This window comes from Dermochelys coriacea, chromosome 3 (assembly GCF_009764565.3).
Source record: "Dermochelys coriacea isolate rDerCor1 chromosome 3, rDerCor1.pri.v4, whole genome shotgun sequence".
Taxonomy (NCBI): Eukaryota; Metazoa; Chordata; order Testudines; family Dermochelyidae; genus Dermochelys; species Dermochelys coriacea.
The window spans coordinates 127,616,214-127,633,321 of record NC_050070.1 but is presented as its reverse complement, the minus strand read 5'-3'; the positions used below and the strand labels follow the sequence as shown (position 1 = coordinate 127,633,321).

General features: G+C 43.9%; 1 protein-coding gene across 4 annotated transcripts in view; it reads left to right on the top strand.

Annotated features, from left to right (window-relative positions):
- The window catches only part of RPS6KA2 (ribosomal protein S6 kinase A2), a 483,007-nt gene that overhangs the window by 272,903 nt on the left and 192,996 nt on the right, over window positions 1-17,108 (top strand). The window contains exon 1 of one of the 4 annotated variants that reach the window (XM_038396542.2): window positions 10,289-10,503. The exons of the other annotated variants lie outside the window; for them this stretch is intronic. The gene's annotated coding sequence lies outside the window, so the exon portion shown is untranslated. Of the gene's footprint in view, window positions 1-10,288; window positions 10,504-17,108 lie in introns of those variants that run through there. 4 annotated transcript variants of the gene reach the window in all.

Sequence of the window (17,108 nt, the reverse complement as noted above, 5' to 3'; positions counted from 1 at the left end):
TGGTTTTAAAAAAATGAATAAAATTTAAATAATCTTAGGCTGTGAATTACTTAAAAACCTTCATTCCAAAGTAACAAAACATACAATATATAGGCCTCATCTGGCAAACTTTTACCTGTGAATGAAAGAGTCCACTACAGGGACAGAGTTAAGGTTTTCTTGCTGCACAGAGATTTGCAATCTATTGGCCTGGGGTAAGTTTGGTATCAAGGCATGTCTACATGAATACTTACTGTACAGCAAGCAGGGGTGTAAATCTACAGCAGTGTAATGTGCTGCACACTAACTGTCTGTGAGGGCCCTGCTACTGCTCGCTAAAAGTACCCTCGTGCACATTTGAAACAGTAGTACGTCCACACACGCTATGGAACATTTACTACTCAGCAACCACGTCCACATAGACAGTTAGTGCACAGCACGCTGGAGTGCTGTAGCTTTACACCTCAGGTTGCCACGCAGTAAGTGTTCGTGTAGATATTATCTCACAAGTGCATCCATCATCATAGGTGGTGATTTCTATGATTCGTTTTTATTGATTTTATTCTAAATAATGTGTGTAATTGTACAGGGTTAAAGTAGCACTTCTCAAAAGGTTTTTGTTTGGAGATTTCTTTGGTTTTTACACTAGGAATTAATGGGGCTGATTCCCATGAACACTAAAGTTCCTTCTCACCACTCCGGCAGTTTAAAGGAACTTTATAATGGGAGTAAATGCAATGCACACTCCCTTCAAGGTCCCTTTATGCTGCCAGAGTTATATGAAGGGCCCTCCGTGCAAACAAGATCCGGGCCCAATGTATATGAATGGTATTGAGAAAAAATTTGAATGGGTAGAGGGCATGAGGAGTTCAGAAAAAGGGAAACTGCAGGGCCAGAAAGAACAAGGTCAATATGCTACCCACTTCCCTCTTGCAAACAACACTCTCTTCTAATCTACTCCTTCCCCATCTACAGTTAGAGGTATGCCTGAATGGGAAGGGTGTCATTTAGTAGATATTCCACACCATGCAGTTTTTTGTTTATCTTTTCTCATTTTGCAAGTTGTTTTTCCTGCCTGGAGATGTAGTTGAGCATAAAACCTATACTGGATACATTTTAAAAATATATATCTAATACTGTAGAATTCTTATGTATTTTGCTATCTGTCATTTTTCTTCTATATGAGCTTCTGAAAAGAAATAAAAAGCATTTCTTTTTTTATGCTGCCAGCAATTTTAGTTCCTTTAAAGCTCATAATACTTGAGAAGTCACAAGGAACAACTAGATAAAGTGAGGTACATTAATCTCAGGAGAATCTAATACAGTGGTTCTCAAACTTTTGTACTGGTGACCCCTTTCACATAGCAAGCCTCTGAGTGCGACCCCCCCCATAAATTAAAAACACTTTTTAATATATTTAACACCATTATAAATGCTGGAGGCAAAGCGGGGTTTGGGGTGGAAGCTGACAGCTCGCAAGCCCCTATGCAATAATCTCTTGACCCTGTGAAGGGTCCCGACCCCCAGTTTGAGAACCCTGATCTAGTAGCTGTATTGTAAAAACAATTAGCTTTGTTTAAAGTTTTTTCTTCCATTTTCTTGAATCTCCTTGATTCATTATTGTTTGGTTCCTTGAACAATTTCTGGCGAGGGATTTGGGGTGTAAGCAAATATCTTTGTGTCTTCATCAAATCCTTGAATGTGCCACAATTTTACACAGGTTCAGGGGTTGCTGCAAATCTACGGCCACCTCTTCTGCCATAGCTCTGGAACTTAGTTATAGAGGCAAAGTTCCCTCTAATTTTTAACAGGCCGTGTGCCAAAAAAATGTCTTCTGTGCCGCCGTCGAAGCGCGCGCACACACACACACACACACAAAAGCCGCCGCCAAAGGCAGAGTGCACAGAGTGTTTCGCTGTGTGCGCGGGGTTTAAGATCTGTGTGTGTGCACACATGCACAGCTTAGAGGGAACAGTGATAGCAGGTATAGCCTGTAGCCATGCAGGGAGCTGAGATGATAATGAATATAAGCTCTTGGCAACTGGGTGTAATATGCTCCTGTCACCTGCTGGCTTGGCGAAAGCATTTACTTGCATAAGGCTGGGTAATCCCATCTACTGATACAGATGCCAACTCCTTAGAACAGTGATGTTTTTGAGCAGACGCTGAAACTCATTGGGAAATACATGAAAGCATTTCTGAGTAAGGGGAAACAGTATTCTCAAGTCTTGTCCTGAGCGTAAACATACTGCATCTTAGAACAGCATTTTGCTATTTGATGCTAATTTAACTGTCCCTAAACTATAGGGCCCCATTGGTATAAGTTTCAGAGTAGCAGCCGTGTTAGTCTGTATCCGCAAAAAGAAAAGGAGGACTTGTGGCACCTTAGAGACTAACAAATTTATTTGAGCATAAGCCTTCGAAGTGAGCTGTAGCTCATGAAAGCTTATGCTCAAATAAATTTGTTAGTCTCTAAGATGCCACAAGTCCTCCTTTTCTTTTTATAGGTATAAGTGTATACGTATGAGCATGAGCTTGCACGTGTGTATATATAAACACTCTAGTCTGTCTTTGGACATAGTTAAAAGCCTTAAAAGAAGCAGAGTTCTGGGTCAGACTTATTTAACACCTCTCATGTGATTTTTTTGTTTTTTTATTAGAATTCTATGAAATTCTAGAATCAAAGTGAAAGTGATCCCTCAATTACAAAATTTCAAAATTGCCCTAAAATTCCATTCCCTAATAGCTCTGCTCCTGCTGCGGTTGAAGTCAGTGTCAAATCTTCCCTTGACTTTAACAGGAGAAAGAGCAGAGAGGTTGGATATAGTCGATAAGTAAAATCATAAACCAGAGAAGCATTTTAAACAAAATATACTGTGCGGTTTATCAAAAGCTTGCATGCTTAGGTTTTTAAAATGTTTTTCTTTCCACACTGGGATTCTAATTAATCATCGTTAAGGTTTAGTCCCTATCCTCTCACAGGTTTCAGAGTAGCAGCCGTGTTAGTCTGTATTCGCAAAAAGAAAAGGAGTACTTGTGGCACCTTAGAGACTAACAAATTTATTAGAGCATAAGCTTTCGTGAGCTACAGCTCACTTCATCGGATGCATCCGATGAAGTGAGCTGTAGCTCACGAAAGCTTATGCTCTAATAAATTTGTTAGTCTCTAAGGTGCCACAAGTACTCCTTTTCTTTTTATCCTCTCACAGCATTTTGTATTTAGAGTCTCGGCTGCCTTTGAGACTGGGACCCTTTTTTCATTTCGGCAAGGCACTTGATATTCAGCCTCGCTAGCACATTTTTAGTGTATTATTATTACATTCTCTTGTTGTGTCAGAGCTTACATTGGAACAAAGGTATTACTCAGTAAATGTTTGCGGCAACAGTGGGCTGTAATTGCTAATTAGGAAAATGCATGGTAATTTAGTAAGTGAGATATTATAACCATCTTTGGTTCAATTATCTGGTGAATGGATTTGGAATGTACAGTGAGGGACCTGGAGGGAAAAACATATCACAGATTGGTCAAATTGCTTCATTAAACAGATTTTGCTTTTTTTCCTTGGGAAATGCATTTAATAAGCCTAGTTCCTTAAGTAGACCAGTTCCTTTAGGAATCCAGGCATAACTCAATGCCTGAAATCACGTCATTAATTATTCAAAGCAGGTCTCCAACATCACTGCACATTGGTCCCACTTCACTAGGGAAGGCTACCTTCTGTTAAAGCATTTGTAAGGCTAAAATGAGTGATGATTCTCTTGAGGGGCACTGGGAGAAATCGGTTTCCATAAACATATTATATTATTAGTTCTTCCTTCAGTGCATTGTCTGTGATGTATAGGGACTTTGCTTGAGTGATTGCTTTCTTTCCTTTGTCAAATATCTATTTGTGGTGTGTGCAAGGAGAGGGGAAAGGGGGAAAGGTGTCATGAGCCCTGACCCATGCTGTATTGTACCATTTAAATACAGTGGGCTGGGTACTCCAGTCCACAAAGTTCATCTTGCTCAGGGTAAGTGGTACAAAGTGAAATTATACCAAGTCGAGATTCCCACAGCAGAATTCCCTCTGTGTAGGAGAATCTTCACCATCATCACTGCTTCCTATGCCAGCTGTCCCTTTCCCACCCCCAGTGAAAGGAAGAAGAGGAGGGGAGTGCCTGGGAGGGGCACCCTGCTAGCATAAGCTCTGTTAGAGTAGGCTCCTCTGCTACTCTCACTTCTGCCAGCACTGGGTGTCCCAGGATGTGGGAGTCCGTCTCAGCTAGATCCTTGTGGCTACTGCTGTCCACTGTGTAAACATGTTGGTGCAGCAGGATCTGATGCAGACAGACTCCAGATCATTCAGAGGTTGAATAAGGCTTTTATATTAAAAGCCATTCAACACAAGTGTGTAATGGGGATCAGTGTGACACTTCTCAGGCTGTCACCACAAGTGGCAATTTATAGGCAAAAAAACCTTACTCCAGAACTTGCATTTTCATTGATATTATTTGCATGTAGATTAAACATAACTCACAGATTCAGTAGGAAAATGTATTGTATTCATGTTTTAAAAAATAGAGAGCGCCAAATTCTGACTGTATTGTGGTTGTACAGGTGTGAATAAGGGCAGCATTTGATCCTGTAAAGCTGTTAATGTACATGTCAATCAGTGGTGATCCGATGCACACCCATCGGCAGTGGCAGAGTTTTGTTGGCTATATCATGGTAAACGTCATGACGGTCAAAGATTGGCAGCCTTATTCAACCACTGAATGATCTGGAATCTGTCTGCATCAGATCCTGCTGCACCACCATGTTTACATTTGACTGGAGCACTTCTGCTGTCAGAAGTTGGTCCAATAAAACAGCATTTCTCAAACTGGGATTTGCATACCCCTGGGGGTCCACAAGAGTACTCCAGGAGATCCACAGGCCCTGCTGATCAACTCCTCCCCCTTCCTCCCTCAAATCCTTCTCTTCCCTCCCAGTGCCTCCTGCATACCGGAGCACAGTTGTTCAGTGGTGTGCAGGAGGCGGGGAGGGGAAGAAGCAGTGACAGGGTGCACTCAGGGGAGGGGGTGGAAAGAGGCAGGGAAGAGGAGGGGTGGGGTTTGGGGGAAGGGGTGGAGTGGGGGTTGGGCCTGTAGCTGAGGGGGGGGGCTTGGGAGTCTGCAAAAATCTTTTAAATCAAAATGGGGGTCCCCGGTTGCTACAGTTTGAGAACCGCTGCAATAAAAGATATTGCCTCACCCACTTTGTCTTAGGGTTGCATTTGTGAGGGATAGTGGCAAGGCATTCTTGCCAGTGGATCTGTGGATCTTGAAACTCTCTCACTCTCTTATAAGTCTGTGAGAGCCCTTGCCCACCCATCCTCTAGGGTGCATTGCAAGATGTTTCTGTCTGTCCTTGCACTTCTTCAGTGAATCTTAGTCAGTGAGCATTTCCTTGTCTTTGTGGCAGGTCAGGGGTGATGAGTGGGTTAGTTTATTACATTTATTATCCCTTTTTAGGTCTATCTTTTTTTTTCTTCCTTTTTGAAGGGCACCATTGTACTCAGGGAATGGGCACTGCACTATTCTAAACACAAACCCTAGAAATAAACTGCACTGCAAAAAAAAAAATTCATGAAATTGATTACCTCCCCCCCAACACACAGACACACACACACATGTATGCTTGTATGTCAGCATATATCCAGTGATGGGATAACTTGCCTCAAGAGAAAATTCCTCCCAAGCCTAAACAGTTAGATATACATAGTTTCTCATACTGGCCACTGTTGGTGACTGTCACAGGGGAGCTGATCCCTGTGAGTAGATCATAGAATCATAGAATATCAGGGTTGGAAGGGACCCCAGAAGGTCATCTAGTCCAACCCCCTGCTCAAAGCAGGACCAAGTCCCAGTTAAATCATCCCAGCCAGGGCTTTGTCAAGCCTGACCTTAAAAACCTCTAAGGAAGGAGATTCTACCACCTCCCTAGGTAACGCATTCCAGTGTTTCACCACCCTCTTAGTGAAAAAGTTTTTCCTAATATCCAATCTAAACCTCCCCCATTGCAACTTGAGACCATTACTCCTCGTTCTGTCATCTGCTACCATTGAGAACAGTCTAGAGCCATCCTCTTTGAAACCCCCTTTCAGGTAGTTGAAAGCAGCTATCAAATCCCCCCTCATTCTTCTCTTCTGCAGACTAAACAATCCCAGCTCCCTCAGCCTCTCCTCATAAGTCATGTGCTCTAGACCCCTAATCATTTTCGTTGCCCTTCGTTGTACTCTTTCCAATTTATCCACATCCTTCCTGTAGTGTGGGGCCCAAAACTGGACACAGTACTCCAGATGAGGCCTCACCAGTGTCGAATAGAGGGGAACGATCACGTCCCTCGATCTGCTCGCTATGCCCCTACTTATACATCCCAAAATGCCATTGGCCTTCTTGGCAACAAGGGCACACTGCTGACTCATATCCAGCTTCTCGTCCACTGTCACCCCTAGGTCCTTTTCCGCAGAACTGCTGCCGAGCCATTCGGTCCCTAGTCTGTAGCGGTGCATTGGATTCTTCCATCCTAAGTGCAGGACCCTGCACTTATCCTTATTGAACCTCATTAGATTTCTTTTGGCCCAATCCTCCAATTTGTCTAGGTCCTTCTGTATCCTATCCCTCCCCTCCAGCGTATCTACCACTCCTCCCAGTTTAGTATCATCCGCAAATTTGCTGAGAGTGCAATCCACACCATCCTCCAGATCATTTATGAAGATATTGAACAAAACGGGCCCCAGGACCGACCCCTGGGGCACTCCACTTGACACCGGCTGCCAACTAGACATGGAGCCATTGATCACTACCCGTTGAGCCCGACAATCTAGCCAGCTTTCTACCCACCTTATAGTGCATTCATCCAGCCCATACTTCCTTAACTTGCTGACAAGAATGCTGTGGGAGACCGTGTCAAAAGCTTTGCTAAAGTCAAGAAACAATACATCCACTGCTTTCCCTTCATCCACAGAACCAGTAATCTCATCATAAAAGGCGATTAGATTAGTCAGGCATGACCTTCCCTTGGTGAATCCATGCTGACTGTTCCTGATCACTTTCCTCTCCTCTAAGTGCTTCAGGATTGATTCTTTGAGGACCTGCTCCATGATTTTTCCAGGGACTGAGGTGAGGCTGACCGGCCTGTAGTTCCCAGGATCCTCCTTCTTCCCTTTTTTAAAGATGGGCACTACATTAGCCTTTTTCCAGTCATCCGGGACTTCCCCCGTTCGCCACGAGTTTTCAAAGATAATGGCCAAGGGCTCTGCAATCACAGCCGCCAATTCCTTCAGCACTCTCGGATGCAATTCGTCCGGCCCCATGGACTTGTGCACGTCCAGCTTTTCTAAATAGTCCCTAACCACCTCTATCTCTACAGAGGGCTGGCCATCTCTTCCCCATTTTGTGTTGCCCAGCACAGCAGTCTGGGAGCTGACCTTGTTAGTGAAAACAGAAGCAAAAAAAGCATTGAGTACATTAGCTTTTTCCACATCCTCTGTCACTAGCTTGCCTCCCTCATTCAGTAAGGGGCCCACACTTTCCTTGGCTTTCTTCTTGTTGCCAACATACCTGAAGAAACCCTTCTTGTTACTCTTGACATCTCTTGCTAGCTGCAGCTCCAGGTGCGATTTGGCCCTCCTGATATCTTTCCTACATGCCCGAGCAATATTTTTATACTCTTCCCTGGTCATATGTCCAACCTTCCACTTCTTGTAAGCTTCTTTTTTATGTTTAAGATCCGCTAGGATTTCACCATTAAGCCAAGCTGGTCGCCTGCCATATTTACTATTCTTTCGACTCATCGGGATGGTTTGTCCCTGTAACCTCAACAGGGATTCCTTGAAATACAGCCAGCACTCCTGGACTCCCTTCCCTTTCATGTTAGTCCCCCAGGGGATCCTGGCCATCTGTTCCCTGAGGGAGTCAAAGTCTGCTTTCCTGAAGTCCAGGGTCCGTATCCTGCTGCTTACCTTTCTTCCCTGCGTCAGGATCCTGAACTCAACCAACTCATGGTCACTGCCTCCCAGATTCCCATCCACTTTTGCTTCCCCCACTAATTCTACCCGGTTTGTGAGCAGCAGATCAAGAAAAGCGCTCCCCCTAGTTGGCTCCCCTAGCACTTGCACCAGGAAATTGTCCCCTACGCTTTCCAAAAACTTCCTGGATTGTCTATGCACCGCTGTATTGCTCTCCCAGCAGATATCAGGAAAATTAAAGTCACCCATGAGAATCAGGGCATGCGATCTAGTAGCTTCCGTGAGTTGCCGGAAGAAAGCCTCATCCACCTCATCCCCCTGGTCCGGTGGTCTATAGCAGACTCCCACCATGACATCACTCTTGTTGCACACACTTCTAAACTTAATCCAGAGACACTCAGGTTTTTCCACAGTTTCGTACCGGAGCTCTGAGCAGTCATACTGCTCCCTTACATACAGTGCTACTCCCCCACCTTTTCTGCCCTGCCTGTCCTTCCTGAACAGTTTATAACCATCCATGACTGTACTCCAGTCATGTGAGTTATCCCACCAAGTCTCTGTTATTCCAATCACGTCATAATTCCTTGACATCACCAGGACCTCCAGTTCTCCCTGCTTGTTTCCAAGGCTTTGTGCATTTGTATATAAGCACTTGAGATAACCTGTTGATCGCCCCTCATTCCCAGTATGAGGCAGGAGCCCTCCCCTCTCAGACATTCCTGCCTGTGCTTCCTCCCGGTATCCCGCTTTCCCACTTACCTCAGGGCTTTGGTCTCCTTCCCCCGGTGAACCTAGTTTAAAGCCCTCCTCACTAGGTTAGCCAGCCTGCTGGCAAAGATGTTCTTCCCTCTCTTCGTAAGATGGAGCCCGTCTCTGCCCAGCACTCCTCCTTCATGGAACACCATCCCATGGTCAAAGAATCCAAAGCCTTCTCTCCGACACCACCTGCGTAGCCATTCGTTGACCTCCACGATTCGACGGTCCCTACCCAGGCCTTTTCCTTCCACGGGGAGGATGGACGAGAACACCACTTGCGCCTCCAACTCCTTTATCCTTCTTCCCAGAGCCACGTAGTCCGCAGTGATCCGCTCAAGGTCATTCTTGGCAGTATCATTGGTGCCCACGTGGAGAAGCAGGAAGGGGTAGCGATCCGAGGGCTTGATGAGTCTCGGCAGTCTCTCCGTCACATCACGAATCTTAGCCCCTGGCAAGCAGCAGACTTCTCGGTTTTCCCGGTCAGGGCGGCAGATAGATGACTCAGTCCCCCGGAGGAGAGAGTCCCCGACCACCACCACCCGCCTTCTCCTCTTGGGAGTGGTGGTCGTGGAACCCCCAACCTCAGGACATCGCATCTCATGCCTCCCAACCAGCGGGGTCTCCTTCTGCTTTCTCCCCCCAGACGTATCATCTGGTCCACTCTCCGCAATGGTACCTGTGGAGAGAACATGAAAGCGGTTAGTTACCTGTGTCTGTGTTACTGGAACCCGGACATTCCGCTTACCTCTTCTGGAGGTCACATGTTGCCAAGCTTCTTCACTGGCCTCTTGGCTCCTCTGTGCAACCTGCTCTACATCTTTAGAGCTTTGTGCCCCTAGAAGGCTATCCTGAGTTTGGTCCAGAAAATCCTCAGTCTCTCGTATACAACGCAGGGTCGTTACCTGTTGCTCCAGACCTTCAATCTTCTCTTCCAATATGGAGACCAGCTTGCACTTTGTACAGACAAAGTCGCTTCTGTCCTGTGGAAGAAAGACAAACATGGCACATCCAGTGCAGGTCACAATAGCTGAACCCCCCCCTTCCATATCACCTACCTACTATGAGCTTCCTCAGAGACGTTGGCAAGATGTAAGCCTCACTGGGCTCACTCCAGGCGAACTCCCAGGCAAACTCCCGCTGTGAGCTGCTCTGCTGTCCCCGCTGCTCAGCTGGTTCGCGAGGCTCTGGCTATTTTCAAACAGCCAGGCTTCCCTGACGCAAACACACAGACACCCTAATGCCCGCCCCCTGCAGGCTAGCAGCCAATCAGACAATCACTCAGGCTCTCTCCCTGCCCTCCCAGCAAACACACGCTCGGATACTTCCTCAGCAAGCAAACACACACACTCGGATACTTACCAGTCCCAGGCAAACTCCTGCTGTGAGCTGCTCTGCTGTCCCCGCTGCTCCGCTGGTTCGCTGCCGCTCAGCTGGTTCGCGAGGCTCTGGCTATTTTCAAACAGCCAGGCTGTTTGAAACAGATGAGGCTGTGTCAGAACAAGTGGGCCCAATCCAGCCAATTAAAAGGGGTGGGGCTACACCTGGACCTATAAAGGGTTGTTAGATGCCAGGCAGAAGGGGAAAGAGATTGTGGTAGGTAATGTATGGGACAGGAAAACCATGGTGTAGTGGAGTTAACTCCGCTGGTGAGTCCCTAGAGCAAGGGGCCAGGTGGTCAGGGAGGCAGCCCTGGGGCTTAGTACTCCAGGAAGGGAGCAGAGCTGACAAGAAATAGGGAGACCCTGGAAGGGGTGACCCGGAAGCCGGAGAGCAAAGAGTAAGTTAAAAGACTGTTTGTTTACTCACTTGTGTTAAGAGAATAAAGCTGCTTGGCTGATTGCTGGGGGAAATGGGGAGGGCCAGAAGCCCCTGCTTGTACAATGACAAATCATATCAAAGATTGCCACTTAATCATGCACATTTTATAAAATCATAGTTTTGTGTAAGCCTGTAATTTTTGTCTCAAATACTGGCTTTTTTCTTACCCTATCAGAAAAAAAAACAAATACCTGATTTTATTTAAAATATTTTTCAGAATGTGCAATGGGGATCTTCAATGGTGAGTAATTCCTTTTTGAAGTGGAAATCAATGTAATGTGACGGACCCCATAATAACAGGCATAATATTGTAGATACCATATGTCCCAATCATTCTGCAGGGTTTTCAATAGCAATTTGGAGTTCTTGCTCAATAGATCCTTGAGATCAGGTGGAATCCAAATGCTGAGGTACTTCATGAGGTCTTAATAGCACTTGGAAACTCAAGCAGTATGCACATTAAGACCAATGGACAAAGCATGGACACATCAGATAGAAGCAAGAACATATATTTGTGAGGTACAATCTAGGGAGATTTTGAAACAAAAATTGATAGTTTTTGCCTAGCTCAGCGACATAGCCTGAGAGAGAGAGAAGGGAGAGATTATTTTCTTATACCTAGAAAGAAATTAAACTAGCTGATAGCTTTCATCTTCTTACACTGATGTTACTCAAGCATAGCTGGGATTAGCACACAATAGGAGCCAGTTTTCTTCAGAAGAGTAAGAAGAAAGTCTGGTTGCCCTTTAATAATGCTACTAGATATGAGTAATCTTTAGGGCTGTATTGAATTGATGAGCAATCATCTGAGCAATTGCAAAGAGCCTTTAAAATGCTGTAGATGTCCTTAGATCTGTTTTTAATCAAGCATTTTTAGTCTGAGGCTCAATTCTCTGTAAGAAAAAAACTAATATTAAATCGACGTTTGTTTTAAATGCTATCTTACTAAAAGTTGAATTCTGGAAGAAGCAAAAACATTCCCCCTATAAGTGATTTTAAAAAGTGATTTGATTTTTGTAAATAACCATCAGCGACTACTATATTCTGAACTGAATATTGTGATGCTACTAGACAACTGCTGAAAATAATCCTCAGACACACATTATTTATTGCTATCTACCGCTATATAAACAGCTTTCTATGTTGTACATTATTCATGGGGAAAGTCAAAAGGAATTTTTGTTCACACTCCAGGGGCACTACTGAATGTAAACTGATTTGGGGCTGAAGAGCATGTGGACCTGCCACTGTCCTAGAAGCTGCTGTTTCTTAGGCTACCACTTATTCAAATGTAGCCAGATTTCAGCTTTACATTCCTGCCCAAATTTGCCCCCTTCCTGAGGGCGTCTTCACCCTATGATTATGACTGGGCACTTGAGAATTAAATCAGAAAATGCTCTGAACATGCTTAGTGTGTCTTGACATCTTTGTGTGCCTGTGTTCTTTCTTGAAAGCAATTTAGGGAAGATTCTAAAAGTGGCAATGGTCCTGAAATTGAACTGTCCTGACTGTTAGCTCCAGCTCTGTGTAATGAAGCTATCCTCAGCTAGGGAGAGGAGATGGAAATTTTAGGGCTGAAAGTTGCTCTTCCACCTGCTAGCACCAATAGTGGTTGCAAAGAGTAGAACATATCCTCCAGTACAGAAGCCTTGTAGATCGAAAAAGCCCACCATCACCTCAGGTGACTGGGAGCACAAGTTCCCTGCAGTAGCCAGGGATCCACTCACCCGGCTTCCTGTGGGATGGGTGAGAACATTTAAACAAGGACAGGTAAAAAGCAGTATTTTTAAGGGTGGATAGAACTCCATGAAATTTGATATTTAGTGAATGTTTAGAACTTTTTTGGGGGGGGGGGACTTAGAAGATTTTTTGTGAGATTAAGTTTGAGCATATTACAGGAATATTAACTACACTGTAATTACATCTTTGATAAACCTGTGCATACCATAAAATCCTGTAGATTCGCTATAATGAGTGCAACTATTGTGAAGTATGTGAAATGCATATTGCAAGTTCAATAGAACACTTGTAGTTAATGTGAAGGATTCTGTAGTAAGCACAAGTATCACAAGGTATAACTGCAGTGTCTGAATGCCAAAAACACTGATTATGTAGACAAAAATTATTCTACTCCTATTTTGTTACCTACACCAGCTCTGTAATGGCCAGATCCAAAGTCTGTTGGAGTCTTTCCATTGACTAAGTTGGCTTCAGAGCAGGCCCTAATTTCCTTTGTTGTTGTTGCTGCCTTGTGCCCCAGGCCATGCCACTAATGACCAGTCTCTTGAATGCATCGGCCCAGTGCAGAAGCAGCATGTTTGGTGTTTATCTCCTATCAGTTTCAGGTTGAAACTCACCAAAATGATAAGAGAACCAGTGCTTTCACCCTATACTGCTGCTGGCTCATGTTTCTGTGGAAATACAAGTCCCAAATTTACAGCTGGGCCCTTTGTATGATATTACTGTGGCAGATATGGTAATTTCCTGCAATATCCTTGAAAGACCTTATTGTATTAAGTGTATGTATTATTGTGGGTCAGGATTGTGTATAAGCTCTCTAGGGAGGAAATATGACAGATGGAAGACCTGGGAGTCCAAAAAACTGTATTGAAAATGTGCCAGACAAGAATGGACTTTTGGGACAATGAGTGTTAAGTAGCTTTCCTGGGGAGTCCCTAGGGACAAGTTGATTAAAATTTCCCAACTCTTGTTATGAAAAAACCCAGCCTTTTGAAACTCCCCACTTAGGAAAGGGTCGTTGTCCTCTGATCACCTGTTACAAAAGGCCATGGTCAAAGGCCTGGGCTGTAAAAAGAAACTGCTGATGTGCCCAGCCTTGGTTCTGGATCTAAGACGGATGAACTTGTAACCACAAGGGTTTTAAAGGACTAAAACGCACTAGAGCCCTAAGCTGGAATTGGGGGTAAACTCTGGTAAGGTGTGTTTTTTGTTTTTGTTTTTTTTTCAGTATGATAGTAGGTTTGCATTGTGTGGTTTTTTGTTTTTGTCTTTTTAATGATTTCTCTGTAATGTTTTTCCTTTAAGAATTAATGTATTTGCATAGAAGGAGCTATGTGGTATCCTGTAATTGTAGGCAATACACAGGTTTATAGCTAAGGATACGATTCTGTCATGGATTTCGTAGCTTTCTGGGACCTTTTCTGGGGCAGGGCTGGACCTGTGGCCAGCCCCAGGGCCCCTGGATCAGCTGACCTGGGGCTGGCTGGGGCAGTGGCAGCGGTGAGGCTCAAGCTGGAGCAACTGCAAGCCCTGGCAGTTCTCTGTTTGTGTCTCCCTTCACCCCCTGGGTATTTTTAGTAAAAGTCAGTGACAGATTGTGGGCTTTCATGACTTTTTTTTGTTCATTGCCCGTGATCTGTACCTGACTTTTATCAAAAATACCCATGACAGAATCTGAACCTTACCTTCTGAGAGAAAGCAAAGTGTGGGCAATGACCCTTGCCTTGCTGGAGATTTCACAGTGTAAGCAGAGATGTATGCAGACTTAAAGTCCCTTGTCGGGGGAGCGTGATGTGGGTCTCCACTCAAGAGAAGTGATAGCTGGGGGCCAGAAGCCTAAAGTGGATGATGTTGGTGGACCATAGTGGGGGAAATACAAGTGCAGTTATTCTGAAACTGTGACAACTATGTAACCTTAAATTCTGATGCATAGCCCGTGGAAGTTGAAGCTGAGAGAGGGAATGCCTTTAGTGATAATACAAGAGTATTGTAACGCTAACTTATATAAGCTACTTATTTTCTTTGTCACTTACATTATCACTGTATGGTTTCCATTGCCCATGTTTGCTCTTTACAGCTTGCTTAGGTGGTATTTATAGACTGCAAGCCTTTTTTAGTAGTAAGACTCACTACTTCCCTGGAGGGACCCAGATGTTTTTGTAATAGCTCAAAAATGGATGGTCAGGCTAATCAAGGATGAGTTGGGAGCATTGTCCTGTATTCTCTCTGAGAATTGCCCTTTCAACTAAGATTTTTGTCATTGTGCAAATATTGCATCTGCTGTACATAGTCACTTTTAGTTTGAGGGAAGAAATCATCTTTCTGTAATATTTGACTCTCAATGACATGGGAACTTTCCCACAGAAGCAATTAAGAAGATCATTCAGGTTTATGAATTTAGTGAGCCTTATAAGAGATGTACTGTAGATTGAGCAGTAGTTTTTTATATATCTAAGAATATTGCCACATTTTTCCTGCAAATGGGTATTCATCTGCATCTTTAAGATGACGGCAAGTGAGGACCAATAGATGTCCTATGTCCCTTATTATTAATGTAAAGCACTTGCCTCCAGGAACCAATGATATTTTTCACCGGATGAAGGACATGGCTGCACAAAGCAGTCCCTTTTAAATCATATGTGGGGTTCAGGTGTGGCAGAGGAGTGAGAGATACAATGGAGCAGATAGACTTAAGAAAAGTCTGAGCCCAACCAAGGTATGCGGCGGGGAGGCTGTGGGCCAAGGCAACTGCCCTCTTTGCCCCAGTGCTGCCTAGAAAAATAGCTCTGGAACTGGCAATTAGGAAACATGGATTCTAGTCCTGACTCTCTCACTGACTGTGTGGCCTTGAGCATGGAACTTGGGTCAATGTATTTATAAGTGGTATGATTTTTGAGGGCCTCTGTTATGGATGCCCAACTTGACACAGAGTGGCTTCTTGGACTCGTCTCTAAGGAATGAATCCAAAAATAGTGACTTGTGTTCTTTAAGGGGCCTCAAAACACAGAATTCACTAATAAAAAGTCCCATCAACTTCTTTGATTGTAACTCAAATGTCGTCTTTAAGTATATTTCTCAAATGTAAAAAGAGAAGCCATTTGAAAGGAAAATATAAAGTGTGTGTATGTGAACTGATGAGCTGAAATTATTCAAGAAACGTTGGGTTCCTTAATATGCAGTGGCCCAAGTAATCTGAATAATTTGCTATTTATGGTAAATACTTATGAAAATACTTAAGCAAGTGCGTGACTTGGTAAATGTGAGTAGTCCCAAAAGTTAAGTACATGAATGTTTGCAAGATCAGGGTCTGACACCCCTTCTTCTATAGCTACAGGTACTATTCAACGAGTATATGTATCAGAATCTGTCCCTTAATAATCACTGTGGCCACTTTTTTTTTTCTTGTTTGCTCCCAGAAATATTGGCAGCAACGTTTCTGGAAACAAATAAACCTATTATAGTCTGGAACAACTAATGCTGCTTGTGACATGTAAGTGCCATCCTCGCAATAATACTTTCTACATCTAGGAATCACATTAAAGGATTTGTGGAGGTGGCTACTTTGTTAGTATCTGCAGGTAATGACTGTTTTCTATCTTGCTAGTCTCTTGTCTTTAATTAAACAGAGCAGATGCTGCCTCATCCAAGTAATCATTAGGGACTAGCAATTCTAGTGTTTGAAAGATCAATGCAACATGTAGGTCAGACACAAAAATATGTATGCTGTGGTATTGTAGCTGTGTCAGTCCCAGGATATCAGAGAAACAAGGTGGGTGAGGTAGTATCTTTTTTTACTGGACCAACATCTGCTGGTGAGAGAGACAAGCTTTTGAGTTTACACAGAGCTCTTCCTCAGGTCTGGGAAACCTACTCAGTGTCACTGCTAAATATAAGGTGGAACAGATTGTTTAGCATACGTAGTTAACACGTATTTCTATGGACCATTCAAGGTGAAGAGACCTGTTAACGCCCCTCCAGTCATAGCTGGGAAAGGGGAGAAGGCAGCTGGGGATGCGTGGGAGTATTAGTGGGTTACAGATTGGATTTATGGCTTATTACAACAGTGTCTCTACTAATTCCATAATTTTTAGTGCCTAGTAGAGCAATGAATTTAATCTTCCAGGCTCATCTTTTGAAAGTACTGCACAAGTTTCTTTTGGGAATGAGGACTGAGAAATCCCGCCTCCTCTCTTCTTCCCCTCCCCCCATGACTGGAGGGGTGTTAACATGCCATTTCACCTTGAGTCTCCCCTGAAATGTGTTAACTTCTTATGCTAAACAATCTGTTCCACCTTGTATTTAGCTGTGACACTGAATGTTTCCCAGACCTGAAGAAGAGCTCTGTGTAAGTTGGAAAGCTTGTGTCTCTCACCAACAGAAGTTGTCCAATAAAAGACACAAAGTAGTTGTTTTGTTTGAAGGTCTGGAGAGAGAGAGAGAGGTTCTGAGTCGGCAAGAGAGCTGCAGCTGGAATAAAGGCTGTGAAAATGTAAGTATGGAAGTTACATTTTTTCCATATGAGACCTTTTCTTGAATGTCATTGACACATACAATGTAAACAAAAAATAAAGGTTTTCAATGTGCTTGGTACAGAAAGCATTGCTTGGCTGTTTAAGCTGGGGACAGGCAGTCAGGAGATGGTGTACTAATCTAGCCTTCTTTGATGTTCTGATTTTTCAGCCATACTAAGCGCCTGCAGTGCCTGTTGATTTCAGCTGAAGTCCTGAGTGCTTAGCGTCAGTGAAAATCAAGACTTTAACCTATTTGTTCTCTAATACCCCATCTGTAAAATGGGAATGACACTTATCTAAAGTGTTTTGTGAT